The following is an 8,036-nucleotide window of genomic DNA, read 5'->3' as shown; positions in this document are numbered from 1 at the left end:
AATGGAACGATCAGATTACACGAGTAAGGGTAAGGCGAACTCTAGATTGCGATTTATTGGTAGAATCCCGAAGCGATGCAGTCCTTCAACAAAGGAAATTGCTTACAATGTTTTAGTTCGTCCACTCTTAGAGTATTGTTCGTCTGTGTGGTTGAGTCTGATTCAAGAGATTGAGAAGGTCCAAAGAAGAGCGGAAAGATTCGTGACAGGTACACTTAGCCATCGCGAGCGTTACAAATCTCATAGAAAGTTTGAAGTGGGAGACACTTGCAGGTAGACAACGGGCTAAACGGAAGGGACTGACAGTAAATGTAGAGCATATATGATTACCACCAACTTTCATATCACGCAATGATAACCATTCAAAGATAAGGGAAATTAGAGCTCGTACTGAGGCGTTCAGCTAGTCGTTTTTCCCTCGCGCGATCCGCGAGTGAAACAGGGCGGAGTGGGGGGGGGAGGGGGAAGGAGGGGGGGGAATATGGCTTTGGCGCGAGTAGTTCCCACGGTCACACACGCTTGGTGGTTAGCGGAGTATACATGTAGATGTAGATGTTTTCATTAAATTTTATTTAGTTTCGGAATTACGAAATTTCTAGTCTAAATTACTTGTGAAAATCTAATTGGCTGACACTAGAAATACCGCGAGTATAGAAGTGCTCTAGATGATCTGATTGGCTGCTTAACATACTAGCCAATGGAAATTCAGCATTTCCCGCCCGTTTGAGTTGGGCTGTGTGTCTCAGATTTAGAGACAGTCGCTCGAGAGCCGTCTTCAGGTAAACACCTATATTAATCGGCGCTGATCAAATTTGTATCAAAATGTAGAAATTCGCACGTTTTGATTGGTTCTTGTGCCACTGACGAAGACGACTGCAGTATTGGGTATGTTGTAAAAGTTTGAGCTTTGTGAGCGGCCGGCCTTGGTGACCGACAGGTTCTAGGCGCTACAGTCGGGAACCGCGCGACCGCTACGGTCGCAGGTTCGAATCCTGCCTCGGGCATGGATGTGTGTGATGTCCTTAGGTTAGTTAGGTTTAAGTAGTTCTGGGGGACTGATGACCTCAGCAGTTAAGTCCCATAGTGCTCAGAGCCATTTGAACCATTTGTGAGTGGTCGATTTTAGGAAATATTCGGGTGTGGCCATTTCAGGTCATACATACAAACTCCGCGTGGCGTGTTTCGCACATATTACATCATGGCGAGCACTTCTTTACAATAAGGCTACTGAGTGACTAAATGTGTTAACCTGCAAGTAATCGTGGGTCAGTGACTGTTTAGGACGTTCAGAATATAGGGTCGGACTAAATATCCTCTGGTTGCTTTCGGGGGTGAACTTGTAACAGAAACTATTATACTATATAATTTTTGTCGGGATATTAAGCACGGACTTGATGGCTATTTTCCGTGTTTTAGAGACAATAAACCAACTTAAAGAAAATTGTATACTTTTTTTCAAACGGTTCATGCAAGAATCCAGAACGCTCGTTAATTTAACTAACTTTCAGCTACTAACCATGGACTGGAGCTATGTGGCCTGAAGGGGCAGATAACCTGAAACCCATTCAGGTAGGTGGACTGATTATTTAAAGTATAGTGAGAGGCCAAACCGCTACGCCGCAGTTGGTGCACTTAGCGGCTGGGAAAAGAAAAGTTTAGTGTCGAATGAAGTTTAAAAGCAGTAGTGTCAAATCCGTGCTAGAGAATCACGTGTGCGCTGATAAACTTTTGAACTGAGGCGATAGAAGAAGGACTTTAACCCAGTACAGATACTGTGAGCAAAATTAGCGGAGGGACAGGACATAGCAGGGAGAGAGAGCAGCGAACGAGGGGAACTCGACGGAAACAACTGGAAGTATCGAGCGGTAGCAGATCGCCAGCAGGAGCAGTTGGCAGCCGTGGACGGTGCTGTGGCGCCCCAGAAACTAAATCGTAGAGCTAGCAGCCTTTGGCGGACGGATTCGCCGTGCTGACAACGCGGAGAAAAAGATAAGTGATGTTTTGCTTCCATTGGTGTGTCTGAGTATGGTTCTCCTATTGAAGAAATGAGTAGGAAACAGACACCTGGCCCTAACGTTAAATGAGTACCATTTACTGTCACTGAAGCGAAAATAGAGCTAGCATTGGGGCCTGGTGAGCAGAAAGTTAGCGTTGCAACCATGTGTCAAAACATTATGAAACAGATGGGTGGTATTAACAGAAAGTAGTATTATGAAAGGAGTGAGATATGAAATAAATGGGTTAAATACAAAAATAAATGAACTTGGATTTGATGTGAATTGTAAAATAAGTGGACTGGGTAATGAAATAGATAATAGAAAATGTGGATTAGTTTCTGAAATTAATCAGGGGTTTATCAAATAGTCTGAACGGTTTGATAATAAAGTGAAAATTTTTAAAGAGGAGATTCAGGAGGGAATGGATTACAGAATTTGATGCTTAAGTGATACTGTAAAAAATGAGATAACACAACTTCACGAAAGCGTGAAAGGAAAAATTTGCCACGCGAAATGAGAATGTAAGAATGACATTGTAACAGTAAAAAGTAGGCTATCTGCCCATATTAAGCAAGTTGCTGAACGTAGTAAACAGCTAGGTGAACAGTTAAGTGCTGACTTGCATAAAGTACAGGCCCAAGTAGATCAAGTTGAATAACAGTGTAACGAGGATGAAAAAATTCTGGTAAAATGAAGGAGGGAAGTAACAAATGTAATCTATTTGGAAGGCATGTGTGTGCTAGAATAACTAATTTAGAAACTAATTTGTCAGAATTTATTACAGTAATAAATGTTAACCTACAATTGCATGACATTAGACCAACAAATATACAACAGAAAATTACTAACAGTAGTGGTTACATAATACTAAATAGTGTTGCAGAGTCCTCTAAAATTGCCTATGTAAAACACAGGCAGTTTTTGAGTTTTGATTCCAATAAGAGTGTACATCCCAAAAAGTTCTGGAGTGATTCTAAGGGTGTGTTTGTTGCCTAGGTCATGGAATGCCAAACAGCAAATAGGCTTTGTGGTATCTAATCTTACGGGAGAAGCTCATGTTCGGGGAAATTTAGCTGTAGGCAAGTATGACAGTATGGAAAGTTTTAAGCAGGCTTTCTTTGAGGAATACTGGGAAAAAGAAAACAGATGGAGGTATTAAACAGCTTTTGGTCAGATGAAAAGATTCACCCAAAGAAAGACACCATTAAGAGGTTAGTGCAGAAGTGGGTAACTATTTTTTCTTACATGTCTTCCAACTTTGAAACAGAACAAATTATAATGGGGTTAGAAAACAAGTTGACTTTGTACTGGCGAAATAAAATAATTTCTGCATCTAAAGAGGACATTAACAAGTTCATTGGTTACTTGGAAATGGTAGGGAATCTTCTGAAAGAAAAGGGAAATAATAGCAGAGATTATAAGACTCCTGCTAGGCAAAATGAAGCGCAAGTAAACAGGTGTTCAGAGATCTAACCATAACAGACGAAGTTACAGAGGGCGAGGGGGTTTTACTGGATATAGAAACTACGACAGGAACAGGAATGACAGTTACCAAAATCAGCAATCAGCTGAGACAGCAGAACAGCATTCCAGACAGCCGAATGAACGGAATGCTACAGCTAATAGCAGATTAGGCAATGAGGAAAACTTATAGCAATCTGTAAGAGTGCTAGCGTCTGCAAACTGCCAAAACGTAAGTTAAATCCGCTAACAAAGCCGTTAGTAAGCCAGAAACCAACACTACAACACAGTAGTGGTACAGGTAATATAAACCTACTGGAGGGAGGCAGAGAATATTTGCTTTTGGGGAAAAATGGCAGAATTTTGTGAAAGATTAGAAGAAAATCGCAAATCCAGGAACCAGGTTAGCAAGGAACAGGAGTTATCTGATGAGATTGTGGAGCAAGATATTAATCTGCTTGAGCAGTGCAATACTAAAAAGGATCGTATAGGGAACGTGCAAGAAAGCACTGTACACGGGGAAAGGGTAGCAGAGGAGGACAATATACCGGCAGATGAATTCTTAGGTAGAACAGAGGAGATTCTGTCTGATAGTGATCGAGCAGTTTCAGTCATCGAAGAAGGTGTAAGTAGAGTGGAAGGAAGCTCATCGGATAGTGATGCAGCTAAAGAAGTATATGAAGCTGGGTGTTATTTTGAAAACTCTGACAACATAGAACGAAGCATTCCAGAATCTGAGAGGATCAGAGAAGGTGAATTTTTGGAGAAATGTTTTGACTTGTCACCGGTAGACAGATTAACTAAAGCTACCTCAATTGAAGAAAAAGAAGACACCATAAATATGTGTGTTATTTCCGCAGAAGGTATGGGATTCGACAGACGTGAGGTAGTACGGGATGTATCGGAAGAACTGGATTCTGAAACTGTTGAAGAATTATCAGGACAAACGATAATAGAGGTTGTAGGTTTTGATGAAAAAGTTCCTTGCTTACTTGATAGTGGTTCAGATGTATGTGCAGGGTCAAAAAATTTTGCAGATGCTATTCGCAGTTGGAAAGGAATAGTTGTTATGCCTGTCTATAGAATAAACATTGTAGTAGCCACAGGTAAAAGTAGGAAAGCAGTAACTCACGAGGTCATGTTACCTGCAGGGATTCAAGGTGAGCAACTCTACTGGAACATCCTGATAGTTTTTGGGTTAAGCGCGGAGATGTTGGTTGAGGAGATTTTTGCAAAAACACAAAGGGAAGGGCAATTTTGGGTATAACGAGGTTATCATTATAAATGGAAAGTACTTTACAGTGCCATTTGTAGCTATGTGTTGTACCTACACGTTGCTGCAGGTAAAGAGGGAATATCATGGGATACAATGAATATGGAGAAAGACAATGGCGACAGTAGTAACTAACTGGCTTCAGGGGACGCGCATTTTTTTGCGACGCCAGGTGTCTGACGAACACCAGGCATTCCGAGTTGTTGGCAATATTATTTCCTTTTCGTTTTTGTATTGTGAATCTATTTCTTCTTGATTCTGAATTTTTGTTATCATCTGTTCTTTTTTCATTATCTTGTGTATATAGCGCAATAGGGTTTTGTAGGAGATAAGAGTTATTGACAAACCATTTTTGAACAAATTTTGGTACTAAAAACTGTACTAACATACTAAATGGTTGATAAGGAATGAGTGAGGAGAATATGTGAAAGTTTTGTAGAATAATGCAATGTAAAATGTAAGTGTCATGAAACGTGCTTCAACCTGTTCATGTAAAACTTTCAGAACAGAGGCAGTGTACAAAACCAAGAGATTTAGTACAGAGATGAAGGTGATCAGGCTGTGTATTTTACGACAACTGCAAACTGAAGTAATTACTGCAAATTTTTCAGTAAGTTTTCCTTCCTTGTGTATTTGTATATATTATATAAAGCTTATGAAACAAATATAAAGATTTTCTAAAGTTGACAAACGAGTTTACTAGAATTTAAGAGCAAATTAGGAAAGATTTATGCTCAAAGGCAAAGAACTGGCAAAGTAAAGAGCACGTTTTTCAGCAGTAACTTGTTTGAGTGAATTTTGAGTCTGAAGACCGCCTTAATGACTGCTGTTTTGGAATTAGAATTGGGTAAGGATAAAGACAGAAAAGTACTATTTACTTTTGATTGGTAAAGGTTAGTTCACCTTTTTACTGAATTTTTCTTTTTCTGAAGAAATATGTTAAGTAATTCTTTACTGGGGTAATGTTACTACTGAAAATGTAAGGTGAAGGAAACCCAGAAAATTGTCTTTGTAAATGTATGACAAGAAACAAATAGTGATCATATTTGGAAGAAACTTGTATAACATTTTTCTTCACAGATAGTAAAGTAATGATTGTTTTGCCTTGACGTGCTGTATTTTGCAGGTACGCCCTTTATGGAAACTGGGTATGAGACTCACCTGTAGCCGACTGATCAGTGGATGTTGATGTTTAAGAAATATCCAGGTGTGGAATTGGTGTAAGAATAAATGTGAAAAGAAGTTCCCACGCTGTTTCATCGAAAATTAGGTGCTGAAAATACGAGTATATCATTTTTTATGTTGACGCTCACCATAGCAAAAATAAATTGTGAAAGGTATGAAATGGTTCCTCCTCCTAAACTACGGTCAAATAGGACAAGGACGCCAACAACAACGATTTCTGTGAGAAGTGTCTGAAAAAGTGAACCTACCTCCACAGAGTGTAGATTACGAAAGAATTTCGGGAACAGCTTACATTTGTAGTGAAAGCCACCCACCAAAGTGCCTTTTATATAGTTTCAGTGAATTAATTTAGTAGGTTTTTTCATTATGAAAAATTCTTTTTACAATGAAAATGAGAAAGTGAAGTTTAAATTTGAAGTGAATTTGAAAAAAAATCCGGTGGTAGTAATTTTTGTCAAACGGACATTTCTTTTGTCGAAAAGAATCAAAAATTCGTGTTTTGTAGAAAACATTTTTTGTAACAGTTTTTGTAAATAATTTCGAACTATTGCCATCAAGTCCAAGTTACAAACGTTGGATGTATTACTGCAACAGTGAAATGTTTCGTAAATTTTCATTTTTCAATAAGCATTTCGGCATGCAAAATTTTTTAAGGAACCCGCAGGTAATTAGTTTTCGTTTGTTTAGTTAAAATTACGTTGTGGTAATAATTTTGGTGTTATATCAACCTCAAAGGTACTTTCGGTTCATAGAGGTGTGTGTAACGTAGCAAATTATTACGAGCTGTCGTCTTGCGTTGAAAGTATAGCTTGCCGTGGAACTGGGGGTATAGCAGATTTTGGTTCTCACGTCCGCAAAGCTGCCGCTGGCAGCTGGGCCTAGCGAGATGTGTACTTGACTAATGCTGCGGCCAATACCTTACACATACTCTCTGTGAATCTGAAGAAGTACTATTAAATATTAATTGATCTTTTTCGTACTTAGTATACCAAACTCTATGGATAACACAACCACACTGTTAAAATTTCAAATCAATTACTTAAAAATTTTACTGAGATAAATTTTTACCTAAAGCCCGTAATAAAACCCCTAACCGAGTTAGGTACTGTAATGTAAACATCTATACTACCAATTGCTACCAATTGAAACTACAACGAAGAAGACAGGCTCATATAATCTAATTTTATGGAATTTTCTTTAGTTTCATTACCAGATTTCTGATGTAATTAAAAAGACATTGGAAAATTATTTCATTGTGATCTGACTGTGTGATTGTTTTGGAGAGACCGACAAAGTGAATGGAGGACATATGTAAAGAAAGATGGTGATATTTTATTAAAACCAAGTAAATGTAAGCGTGGAAAAGTTGTTGAGCAATAGGGAAGTATGTATCGTATGTCCGAGTGAGCTTGATTTTGTAAAAGGCAGCCAGAAGGGACATTGACTATAAAATTTTTTAGTAATTTATTTTGTGAAAAGGAATCGTATTTTGTTTTCACTAAATTTTATTTAGTTTCGGAATTACGAAAGTTCTAGTCTGAATTACTTGTAGAAATCTGATTGGCTGCTTACGAGGGAACCTCCCCGTCGCACTCCCCTCAGATTTAGTTATAAGTTGGCACAGTGGATAGACCTTGAAAAACTGAACACAGATCAATCGAGAAAACAGGAAGAAGTTGTGTGGAACTACGAAAAAATAAGCAAAATACACAAACTGAGTAGTCCATGCGCAAGATAAGCAACATCATGGCTAATGTGAACGCAGGAGCGCCGTGGAACGACAGGTCCTTGGTTCAAATCTTCCCTCGAGTGAAAAATTTACTTATCTTCTTTTTTAAAAGCTATGATCTGTCCGTTCGTTCATTGACGTCTCTGTTCACTGTAATAAATTAAGCGTCTGTGTTTTGTGACCGCACCGCAAAACCGTGCGATTAGTAGACGAAAGGACGTGCCTCTCCAATGGGAACCGAAAACATTTGATCGCAAGGTCATAGGTCAACCGATTCCTCCACAGGAAAACACGTCTGATATATTCTATACGACAATGCATATGCCCAAGGAAATCTGAACATGTCCTGGAATATTGGAGAGCGAATTTGATTATGTGATAGTGCCTGAAC

At 38.9% G+C, this 8,036-nt stretch overlaps 1 long non-coding RNA gene across 1 annotated transcript; it reads left to right on the top strand.

The window, feature by feature from the left end:
- The first annotated feature begins 776 nt into the window (after positions 1-776).
- LOC126092333 (uncharacterized) lies at positions 777-6,059 on the top strand. The gene is made up of 2 exons (XR_007521322.1): positions 777-885; positions 5,858-6,059. It is a non-coding gene; the product is annotated as an uncharacterized LOC126092333 (long non-coding RNA).
- The last annotated feature ends 1,977 nt before the right edge of the window (positions 6,060-8,036 follow it).

This window comes from Schistocerca cancellata, chromosome 7 (genome assembly GCF_023864275.1).
Source record: "Schistocerca cancellata isolate TAMUIC-IGC-003103 chromosome 7, iqSchCanc2.1, whole genome shotgun sequence".
NCBI lineage: Eukaryota > Metazoa > Arthropoda > Insecta > Orthoptera > Acrididae > Schistocerca > Schistocerca cancellata.
This window is presented reverse-complemented; position numbering and strand designations above follow the sequence as displayed.